This window comes from Pinus tabuliformis, chromosome 3_1 (genome assembly GCF_031772625.1).
Source record: "Pinus tabuliformis cultivar Carrire ecotype Pingquan chromosome 3_1, CPIR1, whole genome shotgun sequence".
Taxonomy (NCBI): Eukaryota; Viridiplantae; Streptophyta; class Pinopsida; order Pinales; family Pinaceae; genus Pinus; species Pinus tabuliformis.
The window spans coordinates 633,623,377-633,644,944 of NC_142301.1; the positions used below are offsets into that span (position 1 = coordinate 633,623,377).

Genomic DNA, 21,568 nt, shown 5'->3' on the forward strand with positions numbered 1-21,568 from the left:
ACACTATTACACAAGTGTCACCTTTATCCTCCCAAAGTCTATAATCGAAGCCGCACTTGCCATAAGCTGCCACAAAGGTTGTTGCATTAAGTGAAGTATGTGTTATATGTTCTGGATGGTCTATGTTGTATCGATAAGTTTTCAAGTGTGTGATCGTAGTGAATTTTTATCACTATTCACATAAGTTCCACTGATCCCACACTTAGCTAAATTTCGGAGTTTCCTTAGCAACCTAGCCTCATCCAACTTTCCTGAACTACACACTTCACATATGTAACCCTCAATATTTTCCGTTGCTTGTTCGAACCATGCAATGCGTAGAAATCCCAACCTCCCTTACCATTCAAAAATGCATAGTGGTCATATGTAACCCTCAATATTTTCCGTTGCTTGTTTGAACCATGCAATGCGTAGAAATCCCAACCTCCCTTACCATTCAAAAATGCATAGTGGTTTCCTCCAGTGTCCTTCCATTAGCCGGAACCCACTATCTCCAAAAACTGTGCAGTTTTGTCCCTTGACTACCCAGTCTGCCTTGCATCCTGATGCATATATGTGTCTTCCCAAGGCCTCGTCCCAAGTAGTGCCTTACATCCTAAAATTGTGTAAATGTGTCCTCCCAAGGCCTCATCCCACAATAGTTGAAACTACACAATTATGTCTCTCACGGGCCACAAAGAAAGATGGCATGATAGATGACTCTCAAGGAGCCGAGGAGAAAAATAAGAAGACCAAGAAACTCTAGGTATGATAGAATATTAGGACCACATGAAGACTCCATCTGATGCATAACCCTTTGGAGGCTAGGTATGGAAAACAAAGCACATCTTTTGAAATACACCTCTTAATGTAGCTTAAAAGTTTGCTTATCATTCTCGTATCATTTTGTCTTCAATGACATTCATGGTTGCAAGAACTGAAAGTCATTCCATGTGTTTGATCTACGTGTCTTGCTCCATTTCACTTGTTTATTACATAGCTTAGAAGATGAAGAGTATTACCACTTATTTCTTTAAGCTACTGAGGTTGTGACCAACATGATCTTATGACTAACCAGGAACAATGCAAGGCATCCTAAGTGGGATGAAAGATGTTTGATGATATGTATGTAGTCAGTACACTCCTTTGCATTAATCCTTGCTTTGTATCTTGCATGTACCCTCATCGCTTGTCAGATTTGGCTACCTGCTGCCAATAGTCTCTTAGCTCTTTCCTGACAAAGCAGGTGAAGGAATTTCCTTCAGCCTGATTTCTTCAAGGATCTTCATAGAAATTATAGAGCTAAGAGAAGGAGATGTGGAATCTCACTATCAAACTCTTGAAAATACTTTGCATGTTTGAATATATCCAGACAATCAACAACATTGTCAATCTTGGAAGACTCAAGAAAGATCACATCTCTAGATATTATAAACTTCTTATTCACTTCATCATAGAGATGGTATGCTTTGGAGGTATGAGTACCCAAAGAAGATACGTTTGTGATTCCTTGCACTAAGTTTTTTTATCTGTTCCTTAGGTATAAAGGCACAATATGAGGAACCAAAAACCCTGAGATGCCTCACCAAAGGAATGTGGCCATACCACATTTCACATGGAGTCTTGTTTCTAATAGCAAGAGTTGGACACCTATTATTTATATACACAACACATAGAACCACATCAGCCCAAAAACTTATGAACTTAACATGTGAACTATGACAAGTTCATAGTGAAAGTAATACATTCCAATGAGCTATGTGTTGAAAAATGCAACAAGAAATTCTCAATTTGATTTTTCCTTGATTAAATTGAAAAAATTCAAATTTCCACATCAACGGACAACTTGGATGATGTTAACTTGTGTGACATGGTTTGTGTGACCTAGTTTACTCAATAAATTCGAGTTGGAGGCGTTAGAGTTCAGTTCTGCATATGCAATTTCTAACTTGTGGCAATAAAGGTCAATTATCTTAGGTTGTTGTTAGTTTAACTAGTTCTAACTTTTGGAGGAACTAGTGGAAGGTCATTTAAGCAGTGGGACTTCAGTCAAACTCGGTGATCATCTAGTTAACTGATCAATCAACCCAAAATAGTTGGGGCATGAAGAGAAGTCAAGTCCCCTAAAATTGGTGGAGATTCGAAGGTAGTTTTAATTTCTTGTAGCTCACACAATTGCAAGAACTTGCTATAACCATAGTGGAGGAGGTAGCTTGAATAGGATCTTCTTGTGAAATTATAGAGTGAATGATTGTTGGTAGCATTAATAGCCTACCAGAAATTTGTTTTGCACCACACTTCAATGTTTTGGGCATGGTTTTTGAGGGCGGATATTTTTTTTTTTTATGCTTTTTGGTCATGCACGTCCTCACTAAGTATCTTGGGAGGTCTGTAATAGTTCCTTGCATGCACATCCTCACTAAATATCTTTTGGGATGTCTCTACTAGGTCCTTTTAAATATATGTTTGCTAAGGCTTAACTACTTATGATCTTAGGTGCTCACAACAATTCGATAGTTTATGGCACTTTCCAAATCACCATTCCTTAAAGGATCCAACAAAACGACTTCAAAGGAAGATGAGAAGGGAAAAATCTTATTGGAACTAGCTTAGAACTAGTGGAATTGGTTGATCCCAATGGTTTTAGAGTTGTACTAGTCTAGTTTATTGGTTCATATTGGATAAGGTTGGCCTTGTATTGAACTGACCTTAAAACACCAAATTCACTAGTTCTCTAATAAACTGACCAATTCTGAAGAATGTAGTGCAACATAGCTAATGACCACCAAATAATAATTTTTTAATAAAAAATATTGAAAAGGAAAAAAAAAATTATTAACTCGAGGTCCCTACAAAACCTAACCCTAGTAATTAATGGTAATATTTAATTTTTAAAGTTAAAGTAAAAGTTGACATTCTCCTTATCTTTCCTTTTTGGAAAGGAAAGATAAGGATAATGTCAGCTTTTACTTAAATTTTTAATATTAACATTAATTATTTTGAGTTGTTTTAGAGTGGTTCCAACTTCATTCAATTTTGAGAAAGTCAAATTTTAGATCCCATTCAAAACTTAGTGGTTATTGTTTGAACCGCTTCTTTATAATGAGTCCTAGACTTTGACTTCCAATTTTTCAGGTGCAGTTATTGCATAATCATATTCCTCGTCAGACTTTGCAGCATAAGTTGATCTTTAATCCATTGCAATCACTTTACCTATCATAGGGAACCATCAGCTAACCCTCCCAATTTTCACCTCAACATTGAAATTTTCTTTTTTAGTAGACATTAATTTTATCCATTAGATCATTTCTTCCATTGTGATAATCCAACAACACCCCTGCCAGCATATGCTTGATAATCCATCTCATCTTTACTGCTACCTTATAAACACTCTTAAATCTTGTGTCTCCAATATAAAAGAGGAAGAACCAGAAAGGGCCTTCTTGGACCTCTTCACAACCCACAATATGTTTAGCTTCTCTCTTGTGCTTACACTCTAGTCTTCTCGTAGCTTCAGAATGGTGAATCTTCAACACAGTCTCATGATGTCCATTCAGGGAAGCATAATTCACCCTTTGTTTGAATCAAATTACCCCCTAGCATTCCCTTTACCTTTAAATGCAGGCATATATTTTCCTTCTGGATGGCTGTCAAGCTTCCCATCTCTATTTCGCCTCCCTCTCCTACCCTCATGAACCCGATAAGCTGAATTTAACCAATCTCAACGTATCTAAGATAAACAATCCATCCAATTGGGTAGATTGAGTTGAGACCCTTTTAGAAACTAAATCCATCCCTCCACAATGATATATCCCTCCCAATAACATCATCATGCTCTGTTCGAGATCTATCATTCCCATGATCACTATAAATTTCCGAGTCCTTCACCTACATATTTGGTAACATCATCATTCAGATCACTTATACTTTGTTGTGTTGTTTCTTGTGTTATGATTCCTTTTAATGGAAATATCTCCCTAGTAGGCACGATTAATTAAATTCAAGTTCTTATTGAACTCTTGCGTTAACATACTTAATTTTCATTTTGACCTATTCGGTTTCAAATTCTTGTGTGGTTGGTTTACTGGTTGACTACTAGAATTCACCAAGTGGTTATTGACGATCATAGTTAGTCTGGAGTGAACGTTGGACTTCGCCTTGAAAACCAAGCCCCAAGAATAAGCACTTATCATGGAACATTTCAAAGCCCATACTAGTGGAAGGCAAATTGTGCAGTGGGACTTTAGTCAAACTCAGTGATTATCCAGTTAATTGATCAATCAACCCAAAATATCTAGTGCATGGAGAATTCGAGTTACCCAAATATGGTGGAGATTCTAAGGAAATGTAACATCAATTGTAGACTAGCCTTGAGTGTAAAGGTGTTAGATACTTTCCCCCTTTTCTTGCTTATTCATTCATTTCCAAACACTATACCACTAGTTCTAAGAATCTTGTGGATACTATCACCACAATAAATGTATATTTTATTTTATACGAGACAAGAATTGTATATTTACCTTTGGGACACTCCAAAAGTATTTTGATGCACCTTTGTGACCTTTATGACTTTATGACCTTAATTCCCATTCCATGTTCATCCATGTGGATGCACTTTATGATGTTCTATGAAAACCTAATGTCCTTGTCAACTTCCTCTCATCTTCCTTGTCATGTTTTCAGGACTTGTGTATCCAACAAGAAATTTGGGAGATGAATGCCATCAAGGTAGAAAATCAAGGGGGTTTCAAGTCATTTATTTAGGTTTCCTACTAGCATAGTCCCACCATATGATCCAACCAATCCCTAAATTGGGGTCTACTACTATTTCAATTAATTATTAGATGATCATGGTGGGCCATAATTCCAAGTTAAATATTATGACTCTTCATATGATATTATTGGAGATACTTGAGGAGACATCTTTTTGGCTAAAGGGTTAAGGGAGGATTTTGAATTCAATATCGACCCATCAACCATATCCTCAACATTTGTCCCATCAACCATATCCTCAACATATCTAACCAACAATCAAGAAGACAACTAAGGTGAAGCATGGGTATTCTCTCTCGCCCACGTTGTTCAGCATATATATCAATATATGAATGCCTCTACACTCCACCAACTGTGCATCAATAAAATTTTGGGTTTCCCCACTGTCCTCCAAGATGGATACATGTTGTCCCCGCATTGTGCCTTTGATTGTAGAGTGGCTAATAATCATAGTTTATTGTGGATGATTGTGATCATACGTAAAATCCATGATCCAATTCATTTGTTTGGTGCCCAATGTTGGTGAATTATTGTATTGCATCATGGTAGCATATATTGCCTTTTTTAAAGCAAAAATATGTTAAAAATAAATTAAGCTTTGACTCATGCAAATGTTCAATATTCTTGTGTTTTGAGAGCTTTGCATATTATATGTATCATATATCTATAATCACTTAATTCAAGCCTGCTTTAAGAAATAAAGGAAGAGGTGCAAGCCCTTGCCATAAGGACTCCCACCAACTCCTCTTCTCGTAGAAAATTTTCAAACGTTAGCCCATAAATAAAACACATGCCCTTGTTTCTCTAGTTTGGAAACCCTTGGATGTTTTTGACAATGAACTCCTCCCAACCACTACTTTAATCATCTATTGAATGCCTTTTATTGGTATGTGTAAATTATTTTGATTGATTCCTGGAGAGGTGTGAAATCTAATTTTGCATGACATGATAAAAACACCAAATTTAACCTATGGTAGCCAAAATTTTAGCCTTACAACTCTCTCATCTAATATTAGATATTTCACTAATTATTCAATGGGTAATCTACTTAACAATATATTAAATATTAGAAGCATTCATATTAATATAAAAAATAAGAATATTATTTAATATTAAGTTATAATGCAGGTAACTACCAAGTTGACATATTCTCTACCTTGGAAAGTGAATAGTCAGCTTGACTTAATGTCCGATGTTAGTTTTAAAACAATTAAGATAATTTTTTTTAAGAAAACTCACATAGATCTATAAGTGCTGAGATGATAAATATGATGCAAAAATTTACTCAAAAGTTCACATTGTAAAAGAGATTTTCACTTATAGTAATATGACCCCATTCGTCCCTTGATATATCCAAGGTTAGTATATTTGTCCCAATATAATAAATGTGTTTCTCTTTTAGATTATTAAATTAGGTTGCTTCAATAATAATGTCCATATTGTTAAGGGGAGATTGTCTTAAAGTAAGTGTTTTCATAAGTAGTGTGATAGAAGTAACAATGGGAAACTATATCTATATATTTTTTTATACATGTGAAAATGTAATCCCTAATTTACTTATGTCCATGGTAGTGAAAATCTATTTTTTATAGTGGTAGCTCAATTATTTGTCATGTCAGTATGAGTAGTGGTACCTTGTGGTCATTGTATTATGTTTAGTAGATATAGTAATAAATGGTGTAATTTAAAAATTTTAATTTAGACTAAACTTACATCACAATGTGATACTCTATAATTGTACCAAAACTTAGCAGTGAAGACATGAAAAGTAACTAGATGTATTCAACAAAATTTTAATGTTTATCATTGTGTATTTGAATAATATTTATAGTGCTAGCTAAACTGGGTAGTATTGACTTACTTTTACGATTCACATAGATATCATCATAACTCGTTGGTTTTGATACTTGATTATTTGAAAATAAATGCTAGTTAAATTAGGTAGTATTGACTTAGTTTTCCAATGCTAGTTAAATTATTAACTCGGTTAATGCTATCTTAGAGAACATGTGTACACAGCCAAATTGTAGGATTTCAGTGGCTCACAGCGATGGATAAAGTTGTTTGAGTGAAAATGGAAGTTGAAGCACAACATGAGAACTCTGCTGCTCTGTGCGAGGCCTTATGCCTTGAACCATCTCTTGGCGTGTGGCTTTGAATGCAGAATATCTCTCTACATTTGATTTATAGCTACAACCCATGTCTCTACGCGTGGCATTCCCTATATCCAGCTACCCTAAGTGCGTCTTTTGTTTTTAAGGTAAGATGTCTTCATGATTCATAACATCATTTTGGTCTTAGTCTACCATTAATGTTTCCTATCTAGACGAGTGGATCTCAGTTTTTATCCTTGTAGCTACACATGGCCATCTTTAGTCTGGCGTATGGCCTTTCCCTTTCTGTTTTGCCTGGTGCGTGGTATGATTCTAAATTGGTTAGATCTTTTTTGGTGCCTTGCATACTAGTTATGGCCTAACAATTGCAGGAATTTCTCGCATTTTCATTTCATTCATTGAACTTTCACCTTTTTCCTTACTCGCATCCATGACCATAGATTTGAGTCTCCATGATTATAGATGCCTGCTAGTTTTAATCCTCTTCTCATCATCCTGAGCGGGTTTCTTTTCTCGTCCATGTTTAGCATGGACTGAACCTTTTCTTTCTGTCTTACTCTTTTGTGTATATCAAGAGAGAGTATGGTTCTGCTCATCTTAATTCTGCTTTGGATGGGTATTTGATAACCTTATTTCCCTGTTTAAGTGAGTATCAGTCTTATTTCGGTTCTGAGATTTCCTGTTGAAGAGGAGCATTCTTTGTTGGGTCTGGATTTGTGGGTGGTATTGATGGTTCAGGCTTCTCTTTTTTGCAATGAAGGCCTTGCATGGAGCACAGAGGTATGGTATCAGTTCTCCTTCCTGTATCTAATGAGTTGTGCTACTATATTTCAGTTTTTTCCATATCCTCTCTGTGGTTTTTTAGTTTCAGTCTGAGTGGTTCCTTACTCCTTGCAATTGATATGGTAAAGCTGAAATGCTTTTTGCTCGGTTAGAATTACTATTGCAGAGTTCTTACCTGATATTTAAGGAAGTCTTTGTTTCGAAATTCCCATGCACAATATTTACAAACCATTTCATTATTTCCCGGCCATGCACTGATGCTCGCTGTAGAATAGGGAATTCCTGGTGTATATGCTATAGTTGTATATGTTGCTGTCCTGATTGTTCCTGATTTCCATGATACTATGGTATTTTTTTCAGCATATTTCCTGCTACAGTCTAAGGCTTTTCCATTTTCATTTCACTTGGACAGCTCTTAGGTTCAGGGTTCTAGATGGGTCCTTAGGTTTGCAGGTCTCCTGGTTTTTCTGGGGTTAATTTCCGGTAAGGTTTCGGTTTTCCGACTCCTTGCTCTGGAATTCTCTGGAATGGTATGGACTCGAGTTTTCATGTTTTGGTACTCGTGACACATGGGTTGGCATGTTCCGGATGACTTTCTTAACCGTCATTTTGGCTATGACGTGATCTCTTTCATCAGCTAATTTTAAATTTTTAATTAGCTCTATCGGTTTTTATACCCTCGCACATATATCTCATCAGTGCGTAAGGTTGTACTTCCCTGAAAATATTCAACTTTCAAAAATTTCCACTTAAGCGAATCTGATAGGATTTTCTCACTACCATTTCCATATCTATCCGTATATCTGATCCCTCTATATTTCCTGTAGCTTTTATTATCCTCCTAACTTTCTGAGCTACATGTGTCATTCTTTTTTAGGACGAGCTGTCTCCAGTACTTTCTTTGTCCCTCTCTGTAGTACATATGGAAATCCCATCTAATGTGTTTGCTTTGTCATCCTTGGTGTGGGCTATTATAGAGGCAGAGAAAGCCTTTGGTAGTGGATCATTACGTAAAGATTGGCAATCTGAGGTGGAAAACACAATTATACCTCCTGTCCATATGACACGGAATAAGGAAGGTGGTGGGGATGATTTCCCGCGATGTAAAAAATATCAGCAGCCCATGAAGACTACTCCACCACCCTCTGCATGCAACCTTGACAGTGTTTTCCTTGCTGATCGAATTACAAGCTTACAGAAGAGAGCCCTGGTTGGAAAGTGGCATTTCCTGGATATGGATGAGTCACAGATGCGTGCATGGCTTGGGCATCGATGGAATCAATTGCTTGGATATATTCCTACAATTGTGAGATTAATGAAAGACTGGTATAGCTTTCATTTCATTGATGAGAAAGATCTTAAGAAAATCCTCTCTATCCCGTGGGTGCATGATAAGAGTTTCCTAGCCCTCCATAAGTGGTATATCGGTTATAACCCACTGAAGAATACACCTGCTAATAACCTCATCTGGATTAAGCTCCCAGGCCTCCCTATAGAATTATGGACTCGTGAGACTCTTTCTGACATAGGGAATGAAATTGGAAAGTTTATATATGGTGATGGCTTTGTAAGATCACTCATGATTTATTGGTTTGATACCTTAATTACTTTGGTTTTGCCATTTTGTATTCAAAAGTATATACAGGAACATAGAGGGTTTCAAGAAACAGAGAGGGTTTCTGCAAGGAACAGAGGAACGAAAAAGATAGAGGGTTTCAAGGAACAACTGCAAGGAACAGGGGAATGAAAAAGATAGAGGGTTTCAAGGAATAGAGAGGGTTTTCGCAAGGAACAGAGGAACAAAAAATATTGAGAAATGTTTGCAGATTCACGAAGATGGTGACAGTGCCACACCAATGTCACTTTGTTTCTGTTGTGCTAAGAGATGGCTATAGAATCGCCTCGATTTGTTCTAGAGGGATTCTCTAGATGGCATGAGAAATGGGGATTTTCGGAGGAATTGATGGAATGGAATCCAGCGGTGGGCCTGGTGGAATTACTCCATTCCATGCCTGATTCTTGCCACGACTTTCCATTAAGAATCCATTGGAAAATGGTGCTGCATCTTCATCAACCAAACCTTCATCCACACTGTAATGAACCAACACCTTTGCTTCTACAACCAAACCTTCCTCCTCATTTTCCCCATTGCAATGGAGGGTTTGTTGAGAAAATGGAGAGACAAACACCAATGTTTGAGAGCCACGATACTAGGGTTTCTGTGATGGGCATTAGGGGCACGAGGCCCAACGGCAACAGAGTACATACTCATTTATTCATGGGTGGCCGGAGATAGATATTAAGACCCTCATTCTTATGAAAAGTGGGAGACCTGGGTGGGGAACAATAGGAAACAACAGGCTAGGCCATCTTAAAATGGAAACAAGACAACTAAAACCATCGAAACTTTTTTGGTGTAGAGGCCATAAATCTTTTTGGTGCTAAATTGTTTTAGTTTTTATATGCTGGGGCTTTCACTGTTATTTTGCAAAGGAACTTGAAGCTGAGCTAGAAGTTTCAAGGAAGACAACAAAGGGTTTATTTTCCACAGGTATTTTCCTTTCAATTTGATGTATTTCCCTTGCAAAGATGTTGGCATTGGTATTATTTTCCTTGCGTAGCTGTATTCATTGGTATAACTGTAGGAATTAGGATTATTTTCATGGCATAGATGTAGGCATTGGGATTATTTTTAGGGTATATTTGGGTTTGTGAGTATAATTTAACGTGTTTTCCAACTAGGGAAAGTACTTTTGAATTATACTAGTGCATGAACATGGAACCCCAACCTAATTTGAATTAATTGGTCTCTAGCAGAGTCTATATATTGCATTCATGTTCATCAATAACATATTATTAGATTTTATTAGAAATTTGAATTGTCTCTCTCGTTCATTAGTTAATTTCTTAGTGGTTTTATTCTCTCTTGTTTCTTGTTATGCAAGTAACTATCTAGTATTTTTTCACACTTATATCTTTCTATTATAGTTTTATCTTGGCTAAGAAACTCAGTACCATTTCCTAAAGTCTTGCATTATTGTGATTTGAATCTATTCTCCTTCAAGGAAGTTTTGTTCAAGAATGCTTATTTTTATTTTTCTTATGTAATTCACTCTTGGAACCATTTCCAAGAAGCTCATATGAATTGACTATCCCAACCTTAGACAAATCAAATAATGATTTGTTACTAGATGTATCTATCCTTTTAGCATGGTGTATTTTTATGGAGGTGATTTTCCTCATTTTATTTGTAGATAATATGTGTTTTTTAACCTCTCAACGAATCTTTATCTTTGAAATTAATCATTGGTATCATTAGGTCTTTGTAGCAATTGCTTCTGAATTTCAGATAGATTTTCTAGCAACAATGCATTCAATTCTAACGGTCTTTCTCTCTCTTGGATTATCCTTTCATTATCTATCACGTAGCTTTAGAGTATTTCTTTTAGGATCCTCACTATTTCTGCAAGATTTAGGAGTGTTTCTACTTTAGGATCCTCACCATTTCTGCAAGATTTAGGGGTTTTTCTACATTCATCCTCTCTTGATATTCCTCACATTTGACATGGTTGGTTTCTTCAAGAGGACATCATACCATATTGGGTTTTTCTTGTGATGTTGGTTCCACTTTTTTCACTCAATTATATTTTCTTTTTAGTGTTGTAATGCAAAAAATTCAATAATTAGTTGTAAATTAGCATCACAATTTAAATTAATAATGGAGTATAACCTTTTATATGCAATTGTGTCTTATAACATGATAGTGTTGCACCCTAACCCAACATACAACATTGTAACAATCCTAGTTCCTTTGGGTGTGTTTTGAGAAATGAGGTCATCCTTTTATGAAAATGCACTCCCCATTGGCTCATTGCTATATAATTCAACTTCTGTGCAATAAATGGCCACATTGTGTCACTTGATATCTACCATTCTAGGAGATGCACTGGGATGATCTTTTGGTTGAATATGTGATCATGTGTTTGGCACTAGACTCTAATTCTTTAGCATGAAATAGGTCCATATCACACACAACTTGCTTTTACCAGCAAGATAAAATCACATATAATATGGAAATTTTCTTTATCAACAATATAGGGAATGGTCCTTGTAAGTCCAATTGAAAATTTTGTAATCTATTGCTCAAAGTCAGTATTTTGTCTACAAGTTTGGTTCTTCTTGAATCCCCTTTACTAGGAACATTCATATCATCCAAAATAGTATAACCCTCAGCTACTTCTCCAGATTCTACAGGATTTTATGTGAGGAGAATACTTTCAGAATGATCTACCCCATCCAAAACCATAGCATCCTTCTCCATGACACACACATGGTCTCCAAGTGGGACATGTAGTGACAAATATTCACTCTCTGATGTCACATCAATTTCTATAAGCTCAATATTTTTCACTAGGGTATCATATTCTGGTCCCTTGGCATGTTCAAGCCTCTTCAATGGATTATCCAAGGAAAGTTTCTGATTGCACACATCCTTGTCTTCTAGAAGAGATTCATTCATACTTAAACAAGGGGATATATTGTAACTTTTTCTAAGTTCCTAAACTTTTGGATGGAATACTGGAGTCGTGGCCAAATCAGGTGCTTAAACAAGGAGATATATTATATCCCTCCATAACCTTGGGGATCCTCAACAGAGTATCAAATTGGGAAGGTTCCTGCTTTCTCACCACAATCTGTATATTTTCTCCAACTTTGAAATTTTGGGTCTCTCCAGCTTCCTAGCCATTGTTTCCCTCAATTTTGGCAGGGTCAATGAATCACTCATGTTTTTCGTTGTTGTCCATATCAAAAAATTGTTCTCTAATTGGACTTGCATCAATTATGCCATCAACAATAAAAATTCTTTCCTAGCATGCTCCATATTCAAATTCATTCTTTTCCACAACTAGATTATATCCCTCTGTAACCTCAGGGGTCTTCAAAGGATTATCCAATTGGTAAAGTTGCTACTTGCATGCAGCTTCTGTAACAATCTCTGAGATATTTTCTATAAGAGAATCAGCTATACCTTAACAAAATAATGCATCATTACTCTCCATAATCTTGGTCATATCTAATGGATCACTAATGTCCAATCCAAACAAAGAATTCAAGCAAGGAGATGCACTTGATATCACTTGAGTTACTTGATATCTACCACTCTAGGAGATGCACTGGGATGATATTTTGCTTGGATATGTGATCATGTGTTTGGCACTAGACTAATTCATTAGCATGAAATAGGTTCTAGAGGGGTGTTATGGAAATATGATTGATTCTCCTCTGAACATCTCAAATCTCCACAAATCTACGCATAAGTATAATACCAAGCCATGATATTTGTAGCTTGGGTCTTTGAGAAGTATGAGGCATGAAATTGGCATTATTTGGTTTAATCCCACACCAAAATTTACTCATGAATTGATGAAACCAGAGCTCATGGGCATTCACTGCATTGTCATTCATTTGAATTCACTTATTCCATGTGTGGTTAACTATATTGGAGGGTTAAACATAATTCTGGGTTTTTATACCCTCTCTGCCACTAGTACTCTACATTATTTTATGTCTTTTCATTTTCCAAGCATATTTCAGGGTTCTTTATTGCATATTGGTGCTCTTCTAAAGTAGCACACCTTTATGTATATGGAGACATAAAGGTAGTGGTTCGCCATGTGGTCTTAAGTGGAGATTACCCATACTCTAACAATTAATCAATGCTCAAGCACATATTTAGTGGCTGGGTTGTGTTTCATGGAGTAAAAACACTTATAAATGTGGAGAAAACACATCATTACTATAAATACAGAGGAAACCCATATTTTTTCTTGAAGAATAATACCTAAACAAGGGAACAAATCAGTATTGTCTTAAGAATTGATTTTATTTTGAATAGTCTCCTCAGCTGTGACTGCTTTTTCAAGAACAGATTCATCCATACCTGAACAAGGAACACATCATTACTGTCGGTAAGGTTGGGCTTGTTTAATGGAGTATTGAAATCATTATAGCAAAGGGAACACATCATTAATATTAATACTAGGGGAACTAGAACAGAGTCAAGGCATTCCCGAACTAGCGAACACATCAATACTGCCTTCAAAACTATTTGAAGAATCAACAATTTCCTGAGTCGTGTCTGGTTCTGTTTCTTTATAATTACATGAACAACTTAATTTCTGCTTTGAAGTATCACTCTCTATTTGTGTGTAGACATGAATTGAATCAACCTTGTAATGGGATGAGTCCCTGCATGCTAGGAAACACTAGGCATTGGCTCATACATAATAGAGACACTGTCCACTTTCGAACCATACAATTCATCAAGGCCATAAAACTATTTGTCATTGTCTGCACTCTAAATAATGAAATTTTTCTTCATGAACTTCATCCTCAATAGCTGAGTTATGAGGTTGCAGACCAACATCTGAAACTCAAATATTCTCATAAGCTTCTTGAGGTTCATCGTATGATGAATGAATCAGTTGATGATCTCCAAATTTCAAAGAAACTACATTAGACAACATGGGACAATCATCATTTTGGCTAATGTTATAATTCTTATGTGATTTTCGTTCTTCATCATCGTGAGTTTCACTTTTGTAAACCTGTTCAATTTGCTCTTCTTTTTCAACTACATGATCTTGATATCTTTCAATTGCATCTGAATTCTTAAACCCATACTCGTGAGTTTCATTATTAACAAGTGAGATGGGATTTTCTTGAATAGAAGTAGCTAAAATGTACTGTATGGTGCATTCTTCACCATCTCGAACTTCATTGGATGATGCCTCCTTTCTAAATAACAATTCTTTCTTATCAATGAAAAACTGTCTCCTTTCTAATTAAGACAATAAAAGCAATTTTCTTTATGTATCCCATGGAGTATAACCTTTTATATGCAATTGTGTCTTATAACATGATAGTGTTGCACCCTAACCCAACATACAACATTGTAACAATCCTAGTTCCTTTGGGTGTGTTTTGAGAAATGAGGTCATCCTTTTATGAAAATTATTCCCCCATTGGCTCATTGTTATATATTTCAACTTTTGTGCAATAAATGGCCACATTGAGTCACTTGATATCCACCATTCTAGGAGATGCACTGGGATGATCTTTTTCTTGGATATGTGATTATGTGTTTGGCACTAGACTCTAATTTGTTAGCATGAAATAGGTTCTAGAGGGGTGTTATGGAAATATGATTGATTCTCCTATGAACATCTCAAATCTCCACAAATCTGCACATAGGTATAATACCAAGCCATGATATTTGTAGCTTGGGTCTTTGAGAAGTATGAGGCATGAAATTGGCATTATTTGGTTTAATCCCACACCAACATTTACTCATGAATTGATGAAACCAGAGCTCATGGGCATTCACTGCATTGTCATTCATTTGAATTCACTTATTCCATGTGTGGTTAACTATATTGGAGGGTTAAACATAATTTTGAGTTTTTATACCCTCTCTGCCACCAGTACTCTACATTATTTTATGTCTTTTCATTTTCCAAGCATATTTCAGGGTTCTTTATTGCATATTGGTTCTCTTCTAAGGTAACACACCATATCGCTTCATCTACCATAATAATTCTTTGGACTCCGATTAGTAGTTTCCATGCATGCTTAATATGCTTCATATGCATTGCTTTTCAAATGTTGATTTCACAGTTTAATATAAACTAGTGATAATTTATTTAAATATTTTATATACAAAATGATGCTTGTTTTTTAGGAACACGGTTTATTTTTTGAGCACCATATATGGAACCTCATTGGTTTCAATCCATAATTGCAGAGAGTCAACCAACCAGACTTTCATTTAATTTTCTAAAATCTCTCACTTTAATCCAACTTCTGAATGTTGTTATATAAATGATCGAACATACACTAACTGTGGCAGCAAACTAACTTGACGCATTATCTAGGCAGTGAATCATCCCTAAGACCTTATCTAAGGCATTGGCCTATCTCTAAGGCATTATCTATAGCAACACATTAAATATAAGGCTTCACTGTGGCAGCAATACATCTATGAAGCAATTCTGAGATAGAAGGATACCTCTGAGGCACTGTTGATGACAACAGATCATCCCTGAGGTATCAATTGTGGCAGCGAACCACCTATAAGGGGATTTTTTGTGGAAACTAATCACCCCTAAGGTTTTTATGTGGCAACAAATCATCTTGAGGTATGGTCTGAGGTTTTGAGGCAAGCAAGGTCTGGTTTGGAGTTGATTGTGGCTACAATGAGATAGTGAAGTAATGTTTATAGGCAGTAAGGAGATATTCTACAAAGATTACTTTGCATTATGCGACAACAATTTAAGAGAGTGCATTACCCTTTGTAATATAATCCAGAGAAATCCTCAATGAAATTAATATTACATGCATAGAAGTTTAAACCAACATATTTTAGAATAATTTTATGGTTTTACACATTGTCATATATTTCAACATTTATTTATGTAATGATCCTAACTAGTGTCCACAAAATTTTCTTCGCAGAGTTCTATTACATTATTCTATACAAAATGGCAGACCAGGTATTTGTATCATTTATGTTGTTGATTTAGTTAGAGGTTGGATTTGTTTTTAGAAATAACTTTAAAATGATACTTCAAATGTTTGTTTATGACTAGTTAAATGCTTGTTGGAACACTCTGATAAGCTTTCCTCAAAGTGTTGGACAGATCTTCAATGCTCACTCAACACATATTTGGTGTTACTAATTCTATTTTCTTATCGGTTTTTTGATCAAGGTTTTCTTATTTTTATGTTATTATGTGTTTTTTTAAGAATATACCCATGGGTGTTACCGATACTACTATGGGGGATTCAATGATATTCACTAATTTGATGGAAATGTTAACAAATGCACGAGGGCAAGATGCTGCTATGATGATGCATGAGGTAAGCTTGAATATTGTCTTTTATATGTTCAATTATCTTATATTCCTTATTATATTATGCTAATTTATTTTTGTGGAATGCAGGCAATCACTAAAGTCATTCCAACCCCTATAATACCTTATAAAACATCTAAGGTAATGATAGTGGTAAAACTTGATTAATATTTTTGTGCTTTTAGTTAACTTATTTCACTATATATATCTATTAATATTTGTGTTTTTACTAAGCGTGCATTTTGTTGGCATGCAGGATTCATTTATGCCCCTCAATACAACCAATGTTGGCATGCAGGGATCATTAATGCCCCCATATACATCTAATGTTATGCAAGATGTAAGATTCAACCATTTATTTATGTGAGTTTGATTATGTTATTTGTTGAGAAATCTAGGGCATATATTTAATAAAGTTTTTGCACTACGACTCCATGATTTATGAGGTATTACGAAGAGCTACATCATGCCTTCAAATGGATCACCCCATCCATTTTTCTTCTTCTTGAACATACAATACTATTTTAACAAGTAACCCAAGCAATATATTATTCCAAAACATGATGTCAAGTTACTTTTTTAGGGTTTTTATGTAATCAAGAGGCCTTTTTAGGGTTTCTTAAATTCAAACCTTAGATCATACTCTTTCCCCTTTATGTCATTCTAGAGTTTATCCCATGCCCTAGAAATCAAATCATAGGGAACAAATACCTTAAGATTAAGGTTTCTAAATACTAGGGTATTTCTTAAAATATAAACCCATAAATTCAACCCTACTACATCTTGTGATGGACCCTTTAAAAGAAAATTATTATACATACCTCATGGACACCTATCTGTACTGATTAGTATTTTGGTTGCCATGATAATTTGCAGCTTTACTATACATTTGATTGATCATTTTCCACCTTCATGACCTTCTTTTAATGAGTCTTCCGAGATATTGTCATTCTATAATGGGACTTGCTTCTTCATGTGTTCATGAAACCCATGCCTCAGTGATAACAAAAATAATCTTATTTTTCCTTTTTTTACATAAATTACATAGAATTGTGATTAGATATGTCATTATGAAGACTGAACGTAGTTACATATTTCAACATTATTCATCTGTTATTCCATCTTATTATTTATATTTGTGCCTTGCAGGATGTTTCTAGGGTGACTCCAACAAGTATACAATCTGTTGGTATAGAGGGTCATGTTATGCCATCTACACCTAGACCAGAGCCCCATAACATGCCCTTTACACAATCTGTTGGTATAGAGGGTCATGTTATGCCATCTGCACCTAGACCAGAACCCCATAACATGCCCTCTGCATCAAATGTGGGTCTAGTCAAAATTCTCCCACCAGGACCAGAACAAGTTTCTTTGAGGAGTCTTATAGACTCACAAACAAGAATGTTAAGGCTCCTACCAGATATTCCTGCAAATGTTCAAATCAGACAAGAAATAATTGAACAAATTCAGTTATGGGAAATGTCATTGTTGGAGAGTGTACTTCAGGAGATGGCTTCAACACTCCCTCATTGCCACTATGACATGATGTACTTTCTATCCCATTAACTATTTTGGTCATATTTTTTTTCGCATGATTTGTAATACTAAGTACTTTTCCTATCTATCAGTGGAAATCATGAAGTTCGATGCGTGCAAAATAGTATGCTTCTGGATACCTTTGCAAAAGAATTGGCTCCAAGAACGATCAGATTCAATGCTAAAGTTGTTTCCATTCAATAGTCTACAAATTATTTTTTAACTATAGTAAAACTGGGAGATGAAACGCTTATCAAACCTAAGGTCGCATCTTAAATCCAAACTTCTGACTCCCATTTGAAGTAGTAAAACTTGGGTGTAATTTTGACAAATTACCTGGCAGTTACGCTACAATAAGCCTTCTGAAGATGAAGCAGAATAATTACATATGCTTGGAATGTAACAATGTAACAGAGTGCTAAGCCCCTCTAGAGACATCCTTTTATAGACTTTGATTCTCAAATGATATTTGAGGCATCCCTGTTCTCCTATGTTTTTTACCTGTTTTCTATGGAATGGGGATGAGAACAGGAATGCCACAAATATCATTTGATGCATCTCTAGTTTTGTGGGAACAACTCATTAGATGTCGCTGGGACATCCCCTACATGAACGGACCATTCTTAGGATATTCCCAACAAGAAAGGCACTACTCTTCCATTCCTGAAATTTGGTTCTATGTTGGAGCCATTGGTGAAATTCATTTACTTGCCAATTCTTGCTGGAAGATAGAGTCATTAACCTTTGGCCCATTACAATGTCAACCTAGAAAGACAATTAAAGCATTGGATAAAGATGCACCCTTTATACTACAACAAACCTTTCATAGGTTGTTTGAGACAAATAAAACACAAGTTGAGTTGAGTTCACTTTTATATATCCATAAATAGAAGTTCCTCCTCAACTGTACATTGTATATATTATAACCACTGACATAATGATGGCATGATCTGGTGAGAAGCCTTCATTAACTGAATTACATTATGTTATATGGAATTGTCTTGATTTACTATCGAGTACTCACATGTCTGTTTAAGGTTAAAAATTAGTAAACTGCATTCAAATGCATGCTAGTCACATTATTTTCTGCTGGACAATTATATTGCAGATAAGTAGGCATTGTGCTGCTGGACAATTGTTCAACTTATGAATAATTACAGGTAACCAAAAAATTTGGTTTCTTTGGTAGAGAACTATTTAGCAGAAAATGAAAATAGATTGCTAGTCTTTGCTTTCAGCTAAGACTAACATCATTTGAGTTTTCTTCGATCTTCAAGACAAACTATTTCCACCGTTAAAACTTAAATAGATATAAGGTAGAGGGTAGACAATATTTAGCTAGCCAGAGGCCAAGACTACTTTATGTAACCCAAAGTATAATCGTGAACAACTATAGCTTGTATTGAAACACTTGCATATAGGCAATGAAGCACATAAAGTTCCATCATAAGTTGCACATGTACATAATCAAAATGTTTGCTATTAAATAATTTAAGAATCAATACACATTTTAGCCTAGGAGACCATGACCATATACAATGATGAGAATAGAAAAATTATTTCCCAACTTAATATTCAACGTCAGTTTGATTTTCTTGTTTATAATCCAAGAAACCATGGTAAGAAGGCCTGTAGATCCGGAGGAGGAGCTTAGAATGATGGCTCAAGAAGTCCATGGTTATGTGGAAGCTGTTCTGAATAGTCTTGCTGCAAATGTTCCCAAAGTAAGACATCCATGTGGATGAGCACACAATACAACCATACAGAATCTCAGTGTTTATTCAGTCCATGATACTTGAATTGATGATTTGATGATTTGCAGGCTATGGTGCTTTGTCAAGTTGAGAAAGCCAAGGATGAAATGCTAACCCAACTTTATAGCTCAGTCAGGTAAGGTTTAATGACAAAATGTGGTTAAGGTACGTCAATAATTAGTTTGATTATTTTCCCATTTCTATATTTTGCTAGACTGATTTTGATTTTCACTTGAAATCAGGTCTCTTGGGACTTTACAAAAGTAGTGTTTTTTTTCATCCTCTGCAGGTGTAGTAGACACCTGTTGATTGGAGCATTGTACATTTGAGCTTTTGGGGTGCCTTTTCAACTTTTTGTTTAAAAAGGTCCTACATGGATTTAAACTTGGATCGATCCCAAGAGAACTTTTGACTTATCAATTCTATTTTCCCGTGTTGATATGTATGTAGTTTGGGCTCAGTAGAAACACCTTTTAACCTCAATATCAATGACAATGGAGCAAATATGAGCCCTTTTTTGGTTCCTTTTTATCATCACTCTGTTTTACTCATTTATGTCTCTTTATTTCGAATTTTAATTAATTTAATTTTGAATTTATAGACAGACTGTGTTATTGGTTGTTTTGATCAATACTGGTTTTCTTTTCCTGCTTCTGTTGGCATTTTCCTCGTTGAGTTGGCGAGGGTTCTGTATTTTTCCACTTATATTTATTTGAATTTTAATTTAGTCTAATTTTGAATTTATAGACTGACTCTGTTATTGGTTGTTTTGATCATTACTAGTTTTCTTTTCCTGTTTCTGTTGGCATTTTCCTAATTGAATTGGCGAGGGTTCCGTGTTTTTCCACTTCTATTTATTTGTTTCCTTCTTATTTACTGATTGGGATTTTGTTTGTTGCAGTGTTCATGGGCAATGTGAAGTTATCATGTTTGATGTTACTACACAATTGACTTACAAGAATGTCCCAACGTGGCACAGAGATCTTTGCAGGTATCTCTTTTGCATAGGGGTTGGATCTCTAAGTAGAAATCAAGGTTCCTTAATTGTCTGGTGGCACAACTGCTTGAACCGATTAGCTAAATATCTTTGTGAATTTTAGGGTGTGTGAGAACATTCCTATTGTTCTTTGTGGAAACAAGGTTGATGTGAAGAATAGGCAAGTGAAAGCTAAGCAAGTTACTTTTCATAGAAAGAAGAATCTTCAGTACTATGAGATATCTGCAAAAAGTAACTACAACTTTGAGAAGCCATTCCTGTACTTGGCATGAAAGCTCTTAGGGTGAGCCTTTAATCTAGTTTATGATGCTCCCTAATATGAATGTTATATTAAAATATTTGCATTGATTCTATAATGGGTTATTTTTATAGGGATCCAAACCTTCATTTTGTGGAGTCACCTACTCTTGCTCCTCCTGAGGTTCAGATAGACCTTGCAACCCAACAGAAGTAAGTAGAATGCTATTTTCTTATTATTTTTTGTTAACTTTTATTGAAATAATTTGTTCCATTTCTAAAAGATTGAAACTTTGGCTTACAATCTATTATGTTGTCAAGTACAAGGTAGAACTTGTAGCAGCTGCGGCCCAACCCCTTCCAGATGACGATGATGATGCTTTTGAATAGCTTTGTTAAGATGCTTTTGCATATTTAGGGATTGGCGGATTCAATTAGTTTTGTATCATTGGAGTTTGCTCTTGAGTTCCGACATTTAAT

General features: G+C 35.5%; 1 long non-coding RNA gene across 1 annotated transcript; it reads left to right on the forward strand.

Annotated features, from left to right (window-relative positions):
• The first annotated feature begins 20,764 nt into the window (after positions 1-20,764).
• On the forward strand, positions 20,765-21,065 carry LOC149188662 (uncharacterized). Its single transcript, XR_016256304.1, has 2 exons — positions 20,765-20,845; positions 20,955-21,065. It is a non-coding gene; the product is annotated as an uncharacterized LOC149188662 (long non-coding RNA).
• Positions 21,066-21,568: the final 503 nt, after the last annotated feature.